This window comes from Notamacropus eugenii, chromosome 5, assembly GCF_028372415.1.
Source record: "Notamacropus eugenii isolate mMacEug1 chromosome 5, mMacEug1.pri_v2, whole genome shotgun sequence".
Classification (NCBI taxonomy): domain Eukaryota; kingdom Metazoa; phylum Chordata; class Mammalia; order Diprotodontia; family Macropodidae; genus Notamacropus; species Notamacropus eugenii.
This window is the reverse complement of record NC_092876.1, coordinates 11,996,053-12,010,572: the sequence shown is the minus strand read 5'-3', so window position 1 is coordinate 12,010,572 and position 14,520 is coordinate 11,996,053. Positions and strand designations below refer to the sequence as shown.

General features: G+C 39.9%; 1 protein-coding gene across 7 annotated transcripts in view; it reads left to right on the top strand.

The window, feature by feature from the left end:
* The window catches only part of LOC140503348 (cytosolic phospholipase A2 gamma-like), a 60,795-nt gene that overhangs the window by 11,034 nt on the left and 35,241 nt on the right, over positions 1–14,520 (top strand). The window lies entirely within an intron of this gene.

The window sequence follows — 14,520 nt, the reverse complement described above, 5'->3', positions numbered from 1 at the left end:
AAAGTGCACTTTGTATTTATTTATTTACTTTCTTTTAAAGATTTATTTTTTATTTTTATTTTTCAGTATTCATTTACACAAGATTTTGAGTTCCAAATTTTCTCCCCATCTATCCCCTCCCCCACCCCAAGACACTGTGCATTCTGATTACCCCTTCCCCCAATATGCCCTCCCTCTCTATCACACCCCTCCCTTACCTTATTCCCATCTCCTCTATTTTCTTGTAGGGCAAGATAGGTTTCTATGCCCTATTACCTGTATTTCTTATTTCCCAGTTGCATGTAAAAACAATTTTTAACATTCATTTTTAAAATATTGAGTTCCAACTTCTCTTCCTTCCTCCCTTCCCATCCATCCCCACTGAGAAGGCAAGCAATTCAATATAGGTTATACATGTGTAATTATGCAAAAAACTTTCATAGAAGTCATGTTGTGAAACACTAACTATATTTCCCTCCATCTTGTCCTGCCCCCCATTTATTCTATTCTCTCTTTTGACTTTGTCCTTCCCCCAAAGTGTTTACTTCTAATTAACCGCTCTTCCCATTTGCCCTCCCTTCTATCATGCCCCACACCCCACTTATCTCCTTCTCCCTTACTTTCCTATAGTTGTAAGAGATTTTCATACCAAATTGAGTGTGCATGTTATTCGCTCCTTAAGCCAAATGTGATGAGAGAGTAAGCTTCATTTTTTTCCCCTCTCATCTCCCCCATTTCCCCCATTGATAAAGGTTTTCCTTGCCTCTTATGAGAGATAATTTGCCCCATTCCATTTCTCCCTTTCTCTTCCCAATATATTCCTACCTCACCCCTTAAATTTACTTTTAGATATCATCCCTTCCTATTCAACTCACCCTGTGCTCTCTGTCTATAGGTATGTAATCCCTCCAACTACCCAAATACTGAGAAAAGTCTCAAGAGTTACAAATATGATCTTTCCATGTAGGAATGTAAACAGTTCAACTTTAGTAAGTTACTTATGATTTCTCTTTCCTGTTTACCTTTTCATACATCTCTTGATTTTTGTGTTTGAAAGTCAAATTTTCTATTCAGCTCTGGTCTTTTCATCAAGAATGCTTGAAAGTCCTCTATTTCATTGAATGATTATTTTTTCCCCTGCTGTGTTATACTCATTTTTGCAGGGTAGGTCATTCTTGGTTTTAATTCTAGCTCCTTTGACTTCTGGAATATCATATTCCAAGTTCTTCTATCCCTTAATGTAGAAGATCTTGTGTTATTCTGATTGTATTTACACAATACTTGCACTTTTTCTTTTTGGCTGCTTGCAATATTTTCTCCTTGACCTGGAAACTCTGGAATTTGGCTACAATATTCCTAGGAGTTTTTCTTTTTGTATCTCTTTCAGGATGTGATCGGTGGATTCTTTCAATATTTATTTTACCTTCTGGTTCTAGAATATCAGGGCAGTTTTCCTTGATAATTTCTTGAAAGGCAATGTCTAGGCTCTTTTTTGATCATGGCTTTTAGGTCGTCCCATAATTTTAAAATTGTCTCACCTGGATCTATTTTCTAAGTCAATTGTTTTCCAATGAGATATTTTACATTGTCTGCTATTTTTTCATTCCTTTGGTTTTGTTTTATAATTTCTTGATTTTTCATGAAGTCATTAGTTTCCATCTGCTCTATTCTGATCTTTAAGGAATTATTTTCTTCAGTGAGCTTTTGGACCTCATTTTTCATCCAACCAATTCTGCTTTTTAGAGCATTGTTCTCTTCACTGGCTTTTTGGCTCTCTTTTGTCATTTAGGTTAGTCTGTTTTTTACAGTGTTATTTTCTTCAGCATTTTTTGGGTCTTCTTTAGCAAGCAGTTGACTAGTTTTTCATGATTTTATTGCATCAGTCTCATTTCTCTTTTCAGTTTTTGCTCTACTTCTTTTACTTGATTTTCAAAATCCTTTCTGAGTTCTTCCATGGCCTAAGACCAATTCACATTTATCTTGGAGACTTTGGATGGAAAAGCTATTACTTTGTTTTCTTCTGATTGCATGCTTTGGTCTTCCTTGTCACCAAAGTAAGATTCTGCAGTCTGATTCTTTTTCCAGTTTTTGCTCATTTCCCCAGTCATTTACTTGATTTTAGAGGTCTTTGTCAAGGTAGTTCTCTGCTTCCAGTGCAGGTGGGGAGGTGTACTGTCAGCTGCTGGATTCCCTCACCATCTGTGGGCCTAGAGCTCCAGAAACAGTGGGTGCAACTGACCTTGCTGTTGCTGTGGCTGCCGTGATTTCCTCCACCCACTCCCCCCTCAGCCACCCTGGGGCTGGGGCCAGACCACTCCACTCTCCTTCACTGGTCCCACAGGCTTTTCCCACTGACCTTCCAATTTATCCTCAGCATTTTGGGGTCCTGAAGTCTGGAAACCACCACTGGTGTGAGAGGTTCAGTCTTCCCAAGACCTACTCAGGTCTTGTCTGTGCTGGCATGGCCCACACTGGACTGTGTTCTGCTCCCAGCTGGTTGTGCCAGACACTTCCCAGCCACCTTCTAGACTGCCTTGGCCTGGAGATTTGCTTCGCTCTGTCATTCTGTAGGTTCTGCAGCTCCAGAATTTGTTTAGAGCCATTTTTTACAGGTATTTGGCTGGGCTTGGTGGGAGTACTCTATAAAGTCCATGCTGTTACTCCACCATCTTGGTTTCATCCCCCCCTCCTCCCATGGGTATTTAGTCCAAGTTCCTAATAGATAGAAGAGCTGGTTAAAGTTCCATTCCTCTAGACTTTTTGCCAAAATATAATCATAGGAATAAAAAAGGAGACTGAGTAAAATGAAAACATTTCAGATATTGTGAAGATAGGGGGATTAGCTCAAAGTGAGTTTCCCTACTTTTAGGAGAATGGTTGTAACTTTCTAAGGGTAAACAAAAGTTCTATACTTTGGTCCAAGTAGTCCCCTAAACTCTTTGTATTCTCAAACCAAACTTAACCCACCTTAATAGCTCTTTCATCAGGCATCCCTGGAGAGGGAGTCCACCCTTTTCCCAATGAGGACATTGTAGGATTCATTTCTCCTCTTATGTCTGACTCCATCTCCCCTGAGAGCACTTCTTCAGAGAGAATTGTTTTAGATTTCTGAGGCACACATCTTTTGGTTTATTCCATCTGAGAAAGCTCCCCACCAAACATGCTGGAGATGATCCCCCTTGGCTTTTGAAGGGGGCAGTTTCCTGACTGTCTGAGTTCCACCCTTATGAGAATTGTTTCCTACAGTCAACACTCCAATATTCATAGATTTGTTTTGACAATTTCTCCAATACGTCCAATTCTTAATTTCTGGGCTTAACATTTAGGGTTCCAAGACTGATCAACTAGGGCCCAAAAGTTCTTTATAAGTGACTAGAAATTCTAACAATCAAGTGGTTGGTTTCTGGAAACTCTATGCTGAAGAGACCCAAGGATCAATTTTATAAAGTAATTTCAATCGAGATCAAATTTTCAACAGAATTTCTGCCAACTTTCTTTTAAAACTTCCTAAAAAACTTTAACTCTGATTGTCAATAACTGACTCAATCCTATATGAATTAAATAACCTTACCTGGTAAGCAAAAGGGGTTTTTCCCCTTTTTTCATCCCTGTAAAACTGAGTCTTCTTCTCAGGTTAGAAGAAGGTAGGATTTCTCCCAGGATGGTCACATGCCTTGCTCATGGAGGTGGGGAATCTCTCCTCTAAGACTGTTGTGTCTAGCCTGAATTACTTCTCCCTCAAGATGGTGTCTAAGCACTCAAATGAGGAATAATTTCCCCCACCCCCCTCACCCCCCTACCAGTGCAAGAACTAGTCATAGACCCACTGTATATTACAAAAAGTTCCCCCTCAATCAATTAAGAGATTTCTCTACTAATGACAAGAATGATTTAACTACTCATTGTTAAAAGCATTTAAAAGCAAAAAAAAAAATCGATTTTAACCCTGCTAACAGGAAAATTTAAAATTAGCTAGGTGGCTAGCTGGCTAAAAATGATAAACTAGCAATTCTACTGCTGAATCTCTTAACAAAATGAAAGTAAAGAAAATGGAGGAAAAAGAAAGACACTCCCCAATAGCTTACATTTAAAAAGTTAAAATTATAGCTATATAATTTTTTTATAATAAAAATAGAATTAATTTAAGTGATCCAGAGCTTATACATCCAAATAATCCCTCTTACCCCAATTGGAGATCCTTCATGGGAAAGAATTTTAGGGAGTAAACTAAAGGCAGATTCACTCATCTTGAAGAGACACCTCAGGTTCTAAGAATTTGAGTGCAGAGAGCAAGGGGAGTTCAACTTCCTAGGGCCTGTGTCCATGGAGGAGTTGTTGGCGAAAATTCATCCCAGTATGCACTTTCTATTTGTGTCACCTATAGAGGCTGGTCTAAAGAGGTTGAGTTCCACATATCACTGTCCCATCTGGGTCACCAATCATGTGGAATTTTTAAAATTGTCTAACCTACAATAAAATAAACTGAGGCAGAGCTTTGAACCAATGGAACTTTATTAAAGGGTCCATTATCTCTTCTAATGAAGTGGACCTCAGATTTTTCTTATAATCTGAGATGCCCCTGGCTCCCCAGACCTAGCTGCTGTTTTTATAGGGTTTGATGCTCAAGTATGCAAAAGAGGCTTGGTAAAATACAGAATCTCATTGATTGATAGACCTTGCTTTTGAGCAGATATTGACAGACTTATCTTATCCTTTCAGGAGATCCTGATGAGCACACCCTGGGCTTGTAGAAAGGCAAGGGTAAGACTGGTAACTAGGGCTACTTGTTCAAGTGCTCATGGTCATTTTCTCATATTGGACAATAGAGGGATGACGAGGGATGACAAGGGATGGAGGGGCAACAAAAATAACTGTGGTACTCTCTATATCATTGAGTCACCTCTGCCATGCTGGGCTTGGTTATCATACCAAGGAAAAACAAGGGTGGAAGGCCTCTAGTTAGCTTTCTATGATTAAAACAAGTGAGCTTACAATCTACAGTTCACAGCTCTGGGGCCTAATATACAGAACTTATAATCACTACCCCTATGGAATCATATCAAACTGACTAATACTGATTGGAATAGAGGAGAGGTCCAAATGAATCATTTCTCACAGGAAAGAGATGGATCTGAATATATTATCAGAATAGATAATGAAGCCCATAGAGCTGATGTGGACCGGTGCTAAGAGAAAAGAAGAGGGCCAGGTCAGAACCTTGGAGAGCAATTAGGGTTGGGGGTAGAACACTGTGTGAATCCATTTAAGAAAGGAGAGGAGTGGTCAGACAGGAAAATAAAGAGAGAACAATGTTACAAAAAGCTAGAGGGAAGAGAGTGTTAAAGATAAAGTGGTTTTTTTTTTTTTGACTACATCAAGAGAAAAAGGAGATTCAAAGAAAGGATAGAAGCTTTGCTTGTGGTGGATGGAACAATGATAAGACAACCAAAGGAAGGCAGAACTGCTTAATTCTAATTTCCTTTCACTTTTCCCAGTGTAAGGGTGGTGGTCAAAACTACCTCACTCACCCCATTTTACTTTGGATTCCTTTACTTGTTGAGTCATATGATCATGTCTGACCCTTCTTGAACCCTGTGGTGAGGTTTTCTTGGCAAAGATACTGGAGTGGTTTGCCACTTCCTTCTCCAGTTGTCTCCATTTTACAGTTGAGTAAACCGATGCAGAGGCTAAGTGATTTGACAGGAGTCAAACAGCTAGTAAGTATCTGAGGCTGGAGGTTTTCTAGACTTCAGGTCCAGCACTCAATCCACTGTCCCACCTAGCTGCTGGATACCTTGACTAGATGAGAACATATCTCAACCAATTGATTATAGGTCCTAAGACTAAGTATAAAAAGTCTTAGAAAGCCATTTGATAAAGTGAAGTGATGGTAGATAAGAGATCTGTTCCCATTGGCTGGGAGATTGTTATACCCTCTGGGTCCTGGATAAAAGTGTTAATTTAGAAAAGGGATTTCCCAGAAATTGGAGCAAATGTGGTTTTCCATTACATCCCTTTAACCACAGAAGGACCTTGTTAGCTTAGAGGGGTTTGGAGGATATGAGGCCAACTGTCTTCCTTTTAGTGTTATATCAGTTTCCTAAGATAAGGAGGTGGCAATGTCTGTGTTGGTAGCCAATGATAGATGGGCAGAGATTCATCTTGAAAAAAAGAAAAGAACTTCCAGCACTGAGGAGTTGTGAGCTACCCTTTGGTTACACATGCCTCTTAAACTTGTATCCACTTTCCTCTGGACTCTGTATGTTATTGTGGGAGAGTGTGCCACAGATACTGGGGTGGGGGGAATGTTTGGTATCATATTTAGTAATGTCCTTCGAAGCTACTTAAGGCCAACTGACTAAATTGTTGCTCCCCTGATAATCTCGGTGGGGTGATGGTGGTGGTAAAGGAGATGGGGGAAGTGAACCAGTGGCACCTTAAGTTGAAGGTATTAGAACAAGTGATTCTTAACCTGGGATCTATGAACTTGTTTTAAAAATACTTCAAAAATGGAATTTAATACAGTCTTCTTTATAATTTATGCATTTTATTTTCTGCATTAAAAGCATTCTGAGGAGTCCCTGACATAAAACCCTAACCCCAATTCCTCACTGTTGCTTGTCTTTAGCCCTCCAAGAGGACCATGACATCAGGAAGGTAATGCCATGACTTCAAGGTTGGCAAAACACTTTACAAATATAAACTCATTTCCTCTTCCCAACAACCCTGGGCATTAGGTGCTATTATGATCCCCATTTAATGGTTGAGGAAACTAAAGGAAACCAAGGCTTAGTGACTTGTTTGCCCAGGATCATACAGCTAGTAAGTATTTGAAGTAAGATTTGAATTTGGTTCTTCTTGTATCCTTGGAGAGTTGGTTTTTAGAAATGGAGGTGATGGGGCGTGGGTTATCAAATATTCCATTACAGAATTAGAGTCACATTTATTTTTTTTTTTGGTGGTCAGCTCTTCTTCTTTGTGTTGCTTCTTTTAAATTCTTTTCAAGCCTTATTTTTTCATTTCTTAAGAACTGAAAAATATATTAGCTCCACTTATTTGGACCCCACAGATATTTTCCAACCAACACCCAAGCAACCACCCCACCTCCAAAGTGTACCATTGGAAAACCCAGGGGCTGGGCTGGATCTTTGACTTATGGAGCCAGGACAGAAAATTGACTGTTGCCTCATCAGTCTGTCTGTCAGGCAGTCAGTCAAAAAGCACTTCCTAGGTTCCAGGCACAACATTCTTTGGATTACTTTATGCATATTGTTTTGGTCATTGCCCAATGATGACTAGTCCTCTGAATCCTGTCTTCTGGATGGGTGGCTTAAACCCCTTACATGGGAAGATGAAGATGGAGCAGGAACTTGGAGAATGATCACCTGCTGAGGGCAGCAGAGGCCAGGACATCTTTTCTGTCACTGTGCAGAATAGCCCATGGCTCAGTTTCTTCCCTCCACCACTTAGGGAGCAGGTCAGGGTGAAGACCCTGGCCTGGGCCTCCCAGGGTCTCCATTCATTGAGGGCCCATGGAGGAATGTTCATAGGGTTAGAGACATAGATCTGGAATGGACCCTGGAGGTGTTAGTGTTCAACCTCCTCTTGAGGAAATTGAGGTTCAGAGAGGGGAAGTGATTTTCTTAAGATCACACAGTGTAGTAAATGATGGGTCCAGGCTTTGCACCTGTCTTCCTGACTCTAAGTTTGGAGTTGTATCCATCATACCACGCTGCTTCTCTGTTCAGAGGCTTCAATGGGTCTCTTGCCACCTCCTGTCCTGCTCCCAGCAAGCCACTTGCCCTGATTCTGGATCTGCTAGGGGTTGTCCAAAGCTCTGGGACTGGGGCCTCATTTGTTCTTCTTGCCCCGGGGAACCAGAGTCTAAGTCACAGCACTCATTAAATATAGGTTTTAATGAGAAATATATATATAAAGCACTTTGGAAATCTTAAAGTGCTATAGAAATGCTAGCTCTCAGGACCTAGACACAAAGGGGAGGAGGGAAGGGCAACAGTATTTATTAAGCATCTACTGTATACCAGGCATTTTGCTAAGTACTTTACAAACATTATCTCTTTTGATCAGAGCTTGGTAGATGTCCAGAGAAAAGTCACTGAAGATCTGCTGGAGAAATTTGTTGTTCAGTTGTTTGTTTCAGTCATGGATGACTTTCTGCGACTTCATTTGGGGTTTCCTTGGCAAAGATACTGGAGTGGTTTGCCATTTCTTCAGCTCATTTTACAGATGAGGAACCTGAGGCACATAGGGTAAAGTGACTTGTCCAGGGTCACATGTTTTGTTAAGTGTCTGAGACCAGATTTGAACTCAGGAAGGTGAGTCTTCCTGATTCCAAGCTCAGTGTTCCACCCACTGTACCACCTAGTTGCCCTGCCTGCTGGAGAAAAGCTTTCAGTAGGTCTCAGGGGAAGAGGGTTAGTGACTTTTTGCCCCACTGGGATTCATGGCTGACTCATTGTTCTGGGAGGAATGGCCCTCAGGAATGAGGTTGCAAAAACTGATTACCTGAAGGCAGTTGTTTCCTCTAGCATAAGATGGATTATAGATTTAAGGTTAAAAAGAAATTTATAGGTCTCAGAGTCCACCCTCTCCCCCCTCATTTTATAGATGAAGGAACTGAGTCCTAGAGAGGGGCAGCATTTTAGAGGCTTACTTTTAGGTAGAGTCAGAGCTGTACTCCTTGGGAGTCCTGTGTCCTTTCCATCATATCAATGCAGTCATGTAGCTCATGCTACTCACTTTCCCAAGAAACATTTTTTTTTCTTGGCATCAGAATTTCAGAGTTGGCAAGGGTCTCAGGGGCATTTAGTCTAATGCACGCCCATAAATGAATTCTATCTGCAACATCTGAAAATCAGTGAACGGAGAATCCTACTTATTTAGTGCCTACACTGTGTCAGGCATTGTGCTAAGAGCTGGAGATATAAAGCCAGGCATAAAGAGTTTCCTCCTTTACTCTAGTCTGCTAAATAACTGTGACCCCTCTCACCAAGGTCACAAGGTACTCTTGATCTCCTTTCTTCTGCCAGACTGTGTCTGCAAACACCCCCTTTCTCCCTAATCCTTAATATTTTCCTGTATATTGGCTTCTTTTTCTACCTACTTATAAACATGTCCAAATTTCTCTCTTTCTTAGAAAACTTTCACTTGTAATCAGACTACTTGAAACTATGATAAAAAAAATCTTGATACAATAATACAAGAAAAAATTAAAGAAAATTGTCCTGAAGCATTAGAACAAGGGAGGAAAGTAGAAACAGAAAAAATCCATCTATCACCACTTGAAAGAGATACTATGAGGAAAACTCATAGGAATATTATAGTCAATGTCTGAAACCCCCAGCTCAAGGATAAAACATTAAGAACAATAAGAAAAAAATTTAAATATACTGGTGCCACAGTTAGAATCACACAAGGCCTAGCAGCACAGACACTAAAAGACTGCAGATCTTTGAACACTATATATCAAAGAATAAAAGAACTGGGGCTCCAACTGAAAATATCATGCCCAGCAAAGTTAAGCATAATCCTGAATGATAAAAAAAAAAGGACATTTCAACTGTCAGACTTTCAGGACTTTGTAAAAAAAAAAAAAAACAAACCCCACCTGAATAAAATAGAAGACTTGCTATACAAGAGCCAAGAGAAACATAAGGAACCAAAGAGTCACCACAAAGGATTCAATAAGGACAGACTGTTTACCTTTTATCTATGTAAAATGTCAAATGTATGTCTAAGATTGTTATTAGTAATTGGGTAGTTTGTAAGAAAAATTGGGATAGACCTGACTGTGATATGACTTTAAAAACTAAAACCATTTAAGAATAGCTAAATAGAGTAATTGTTTTATACAAATGATGTGGCACAGAGGAATTAGATGGAGGAAGAGGGTTGATTGTTCTGGAAGCCTACAGTCATCGGGAATGGGTTAAGAGGGAACAAAACACACACACACACACACACACACACACACACACATATGAATATAAATGTCTTCTAAATTCAGAAGAAATAAAATGGAAAGGGAATAGGGATGGGGTAGAGGATAAGGCAGGGATCTCTAGCGGGGAAGTGAGGGAATAGGTCAAAGGAGGTTATAGAAGGGTGTTTAGATTTATGGCAATGGGTGAAGGATCTTTGGAGGGGGGAGTAAGTCAAGTAATAGGAGGGCAAGGTAGCAGATAGAAGTAAAGTAGAGTAGTCAGGAGGGATAGAAATAGATATGCACAAATATAAAAACAAAGATCAGGAGTAGAATTTGTTAGGGAAAGTATATGTTTTTATATATGTGCATGTATGTATGTATGTGGTTGTATATATCTATGTACAACTATATCCACACTTAATTGTAGCCTTTGGGGGGGAAGGGAAGGAAGGGAGAAAACAGAACAAAGTAAAAAGTGTACAGCAGTGAACAAAAGAAAACTTACAAGAAAGCAAAGAAAAGATGGACAGCTCTTAACACAATGTGTAGTATTTATCATATGGACTTTCTTGACATTAAAATTTATTGTTATGTATTTTGAATCTTCTCTTATAAATTATATTGCCAAGGTAATATTCACAGCACTGGTGGTGACCGTGAATATGCCAGTATAGTTCTCAATCATAATATATAAAAGACTCTCCATATAGAAGGCAGAAGAAAAACAATTATTTAAACACCAGAAAGCCAAATTCCAGAACCAGAAAACAAAATCTGTCATGGTGGCCAAGAAGTTAATAAACATGATCACAGCAGGGGTCAAAGCCATTCTTAAGCCTCCCCTCCCTCAGCCAGGGCTTCTCGTTATCAACTGTCACAATGTATCAGTCTCAAGCCTCCCCTCCCTCAGCCAGGGCTTCTCATTATCAACTGTCACAATGTATCAGTCTCAAGCCTCCCCTCCCCCAGCCAGGGCCTTCTCACCATCAACTGTCACAATGTATCAGTCTCAAGCCTCCCCTCCCCCAGCCAGGGCCTTCTCACCATCAACTGTCACAATGTATCAGTCTCAAGCCTCCCCTCCCTCAGCCAGGGCCTTCTCACTATCAACTGTCACAATGTATCAGTCTCAAGCCTCCCCTCCCCCAGCCAGGGCCTTCTCACCATCAACTGTCACAATGTATCAGTCTCAAGCCTCCCCTCCCCCAGCCAGGGCCTTCTCACTATCAACTGTCACAATGTATCAGTCTCAAGCCTCCCCTCCCCCAGCCAGGGCTTCTCATTATCAACTGTCACAAAGTGTCAGTTGACCTGCGTTCTTTCCCCTCCAACCTGACCCACTCACTCACTTCCTCCCAGTTCTGCTCCACCCTTCCTGTTCTGCCTCTTCAGCAAGCTCCTCCCACCACATGTGACCCAGGCTTCCAAGTGGTCCAAGCAGATCATATGGGCCTATTAATTAATGAGAAAGATCTTTCCATTTAAATTACTGTTACATAAAAATCATGTGCTATGCACATGATGTTTTTTCCTTTTATTACTTTGTATTTAAGTTTCAATATTTGAGTTTATGATATATTTCTTTTTCATTTCTCTATTCTCTATTTGAGTTCTGGTGTTTGAGTCTAAAATAAAAAAAAAAACCAAACAAATCAAAAAAACCAAACCTTCACTTGTCCTTGCCATCCCCTCAAGCTATCATCCTCCACACCTCCTCCCATTTATGGCCAAATTCCTAGGAAAATGTCTATTTTTTTGCTTTCATTTATCTCCCCCACATCTCAATGCCTTACAATGGCTTCTGGTCACACTGCTCAGATGAACCTCCTCTTTCCAAAAGGACCAAAGATCTTTTTGTTGATAATTCTAATGGCTGTTTCTCAGTCCTCATCCTTCTTGACTTCTCTGTAACCTTTGACACTGTTGATCACTTTCTCGCTGACATTTGTAGTTTCTTAAAGCACAGTAATACATCCCATGTGAATGGGACAATTTGCTTGTTGCTACTGTTTAATCATTTCAGTTTTCTCTGACTCTTCATGACCTAATTTTATATACATATATATATGTTTATACACATATATATGTATATAAAATAAACTAAATTATAAATATATTTATATAATATAATATATTATAAATATATACATTTGCAAAGATACCAGAGTGTTTTGCTGTTTCCTTATCAGGCTCATTTTACAGATGAAGAGGCAAACAGAGTGAAGTGGTTTACTTAGAGCTACACAGCAAGTAGGTGTCTGAGACTGGATTTGAACTCAGGAAGATGAGTCTTCTTGACTCCAGTCTGGGCACTCTGTGTACTATGGAGCCACATAGCCACCCCTGACAACTTGCTTAGCTTCCGTCAATTGATGGGCATCACTTTGATTCCATTTCTTTGCTATCTGGGTATCCTACTTAATTTCCTTTTTGGCAAGGAGGGTCTGCTTGTCCTGCATGCTTAGCTCCACATATGGTTATGTCTCTTTGTCTTATAGTTTTACCTGCACAAGGTTCGAAAAACCTCTGTTTTTTTTGGCCGATTCTTTCTTTCTTTCTTTCTTTCTTTCTTTCTTTCTTTCTTTCTTTCTTTCTTTCTTTCTTTCTTTCTTTCTTTCTTTCTTTCTTTCTTTCTTTCTTTCTTTCTTTCTTCCTTCCTTCCTTCCTTCCTTCCTTCCTTCCTTCCTTCCTTCCTTCCTTCCTTCCTTCCTTCCTTTCTTTCTTTCTTTCTTTCTTTCACATTCATTTTAACAAAATTTTGGGTTCCAAATTTTCTCCCCTTTTGTCCCCTCCCCACCCCCCAAACACCCAGCATTCTAATTGCCTCTATGACCAATCTGCTCTCTCTTCTATCATCCCTCTCTGCCCTTGTCTCCATCTTCTCTTTTGTCCTGTAGGGCCAGATAACTTTCTATACCCCTTTACCTGTATTTCTTATTTCCTAGTGGCAAGAACATTACTTGACAGTTGTTCCTAACACTTTGAGTTGCAACTTCTTTACCTCCCTCCCTCCCTACCCCTTCCCTTTGGAAGGCAAGCAATTCAATATAGGCCAAATCTGTGTAGCTTTGCAAATGACTTCCATAATAGTTGTGTTGTATAAGACTAACTGTATTTCCCTCCATCCTATCCTGTCCCCCATTACTTCTATTCTCTTTTGATCCTGTCCCTCCCAATGAGTGTCGACCTCAAATTGCTCCCTCCTCCCCATGCCCTCCCTTCCATCATCCCCCCCACCCTGCTTATCCCTTTATCCCCCACTTTCCTGTATTGTAAGATAGGTTTTCATACCAAAATGAGTGTGCATTTTATTCTTTCCTTTAGTGGAATGTGATGAGAGTAAACTTCATGTTTTTCTCTCACCTCCCCTCTTTATCCCTCCACTAATAAGTCTTTTGCTTGCCTCTTTTATGAGATAACTTGCCCTATTCCATTTCTCCCTTTCTCCTCCCAATATATTTCTCTCTCACTGCTTGATTTCATTTTTTTAAGATATGATCCCATCCTCTTCAATTCACTCTGTGCACTCTGTCTCTATGTGTGTGTGTGTGTGTGTGTGTGTGCATGTGTGTGTGTAATCCCACCCAGCACCCAGATACTGAAAAGTTTCAAGAGTTACAAATGTTGTCTTTCCATGTAGGAATGTAAACAGTTCAACTTCTATAAGTCCCTTATGACTTCTCTTTGCTGTTTACCTTTTCATGCTTCTCTTCATTCTTGTGTTTGAAAGTCAAATTTTCTTTTCAGCTCTGGTCTTTTCATCAAGAATGCTTGAAAGTCCTCTATTTCATTGAAAGACCAATTTTTTCCCTGAAGTATTATACTCAGTTTTGCTGGGTAGGTGATTCTTGGTTTTAGTCCTAGTTCCTTTGACTTCTGGAATATCCTATTCCATGCCCTTCGATCCCTTAATGTAAAAGCTGCTAGATCTTGTGTTATCATGATTGTATTTCCACAATACTTGAATTGTTTCTTTCTAGCTGCTTGCAATATTTTCTCCTTGATCTGGGAACTCTGGAATTTGGCCACAATGTTCCTAGGAATTTCTCTTTTTGGATCTCTTTCAGGCAGTGTTCTGTGGATTCCTTGAATATTTATTTTGCCCTCTGGTTCTAGAATCTCAGGGCAGTTTCCTTGATAATTTCATGAAAGATGATGTCTAGGCTCTTTTTTTGATCATGGCTTTCAGGTAGTCCCATAATTTTTAAATTGTTTCTCCTGGATCTATTTTCCAGGTCAGTTGTTTTTCCAATGAGATATTTCACATTATCTTCCATTTTTTCATTCTTTTGGTTTTGTTTTGTGATTTCTTGGTTTCTCATAAAGTCATTAGCCTCCATCTGTTCCATTCTAATTTTGAAAGAACTATTTTCTTCAGTGAGCTTTTGAATCTCCTTTTCCATTTGGCTAATTCTGCTTTTGAAAGCATTCTTCTCCTCATTGGCTTTTTGAACCTCTTTTGCCAATTGAGTTAACCTATTTTTCAAGGTGTTATTTTCTTCAGCATTTTTTTGGGTCTCCTTTTGCAGGGTGCTGACCTGCTGTTCATGCTTTGACTGCATGTCTCTCATTTCTCTTCCCAGCTTTTCCTCCAC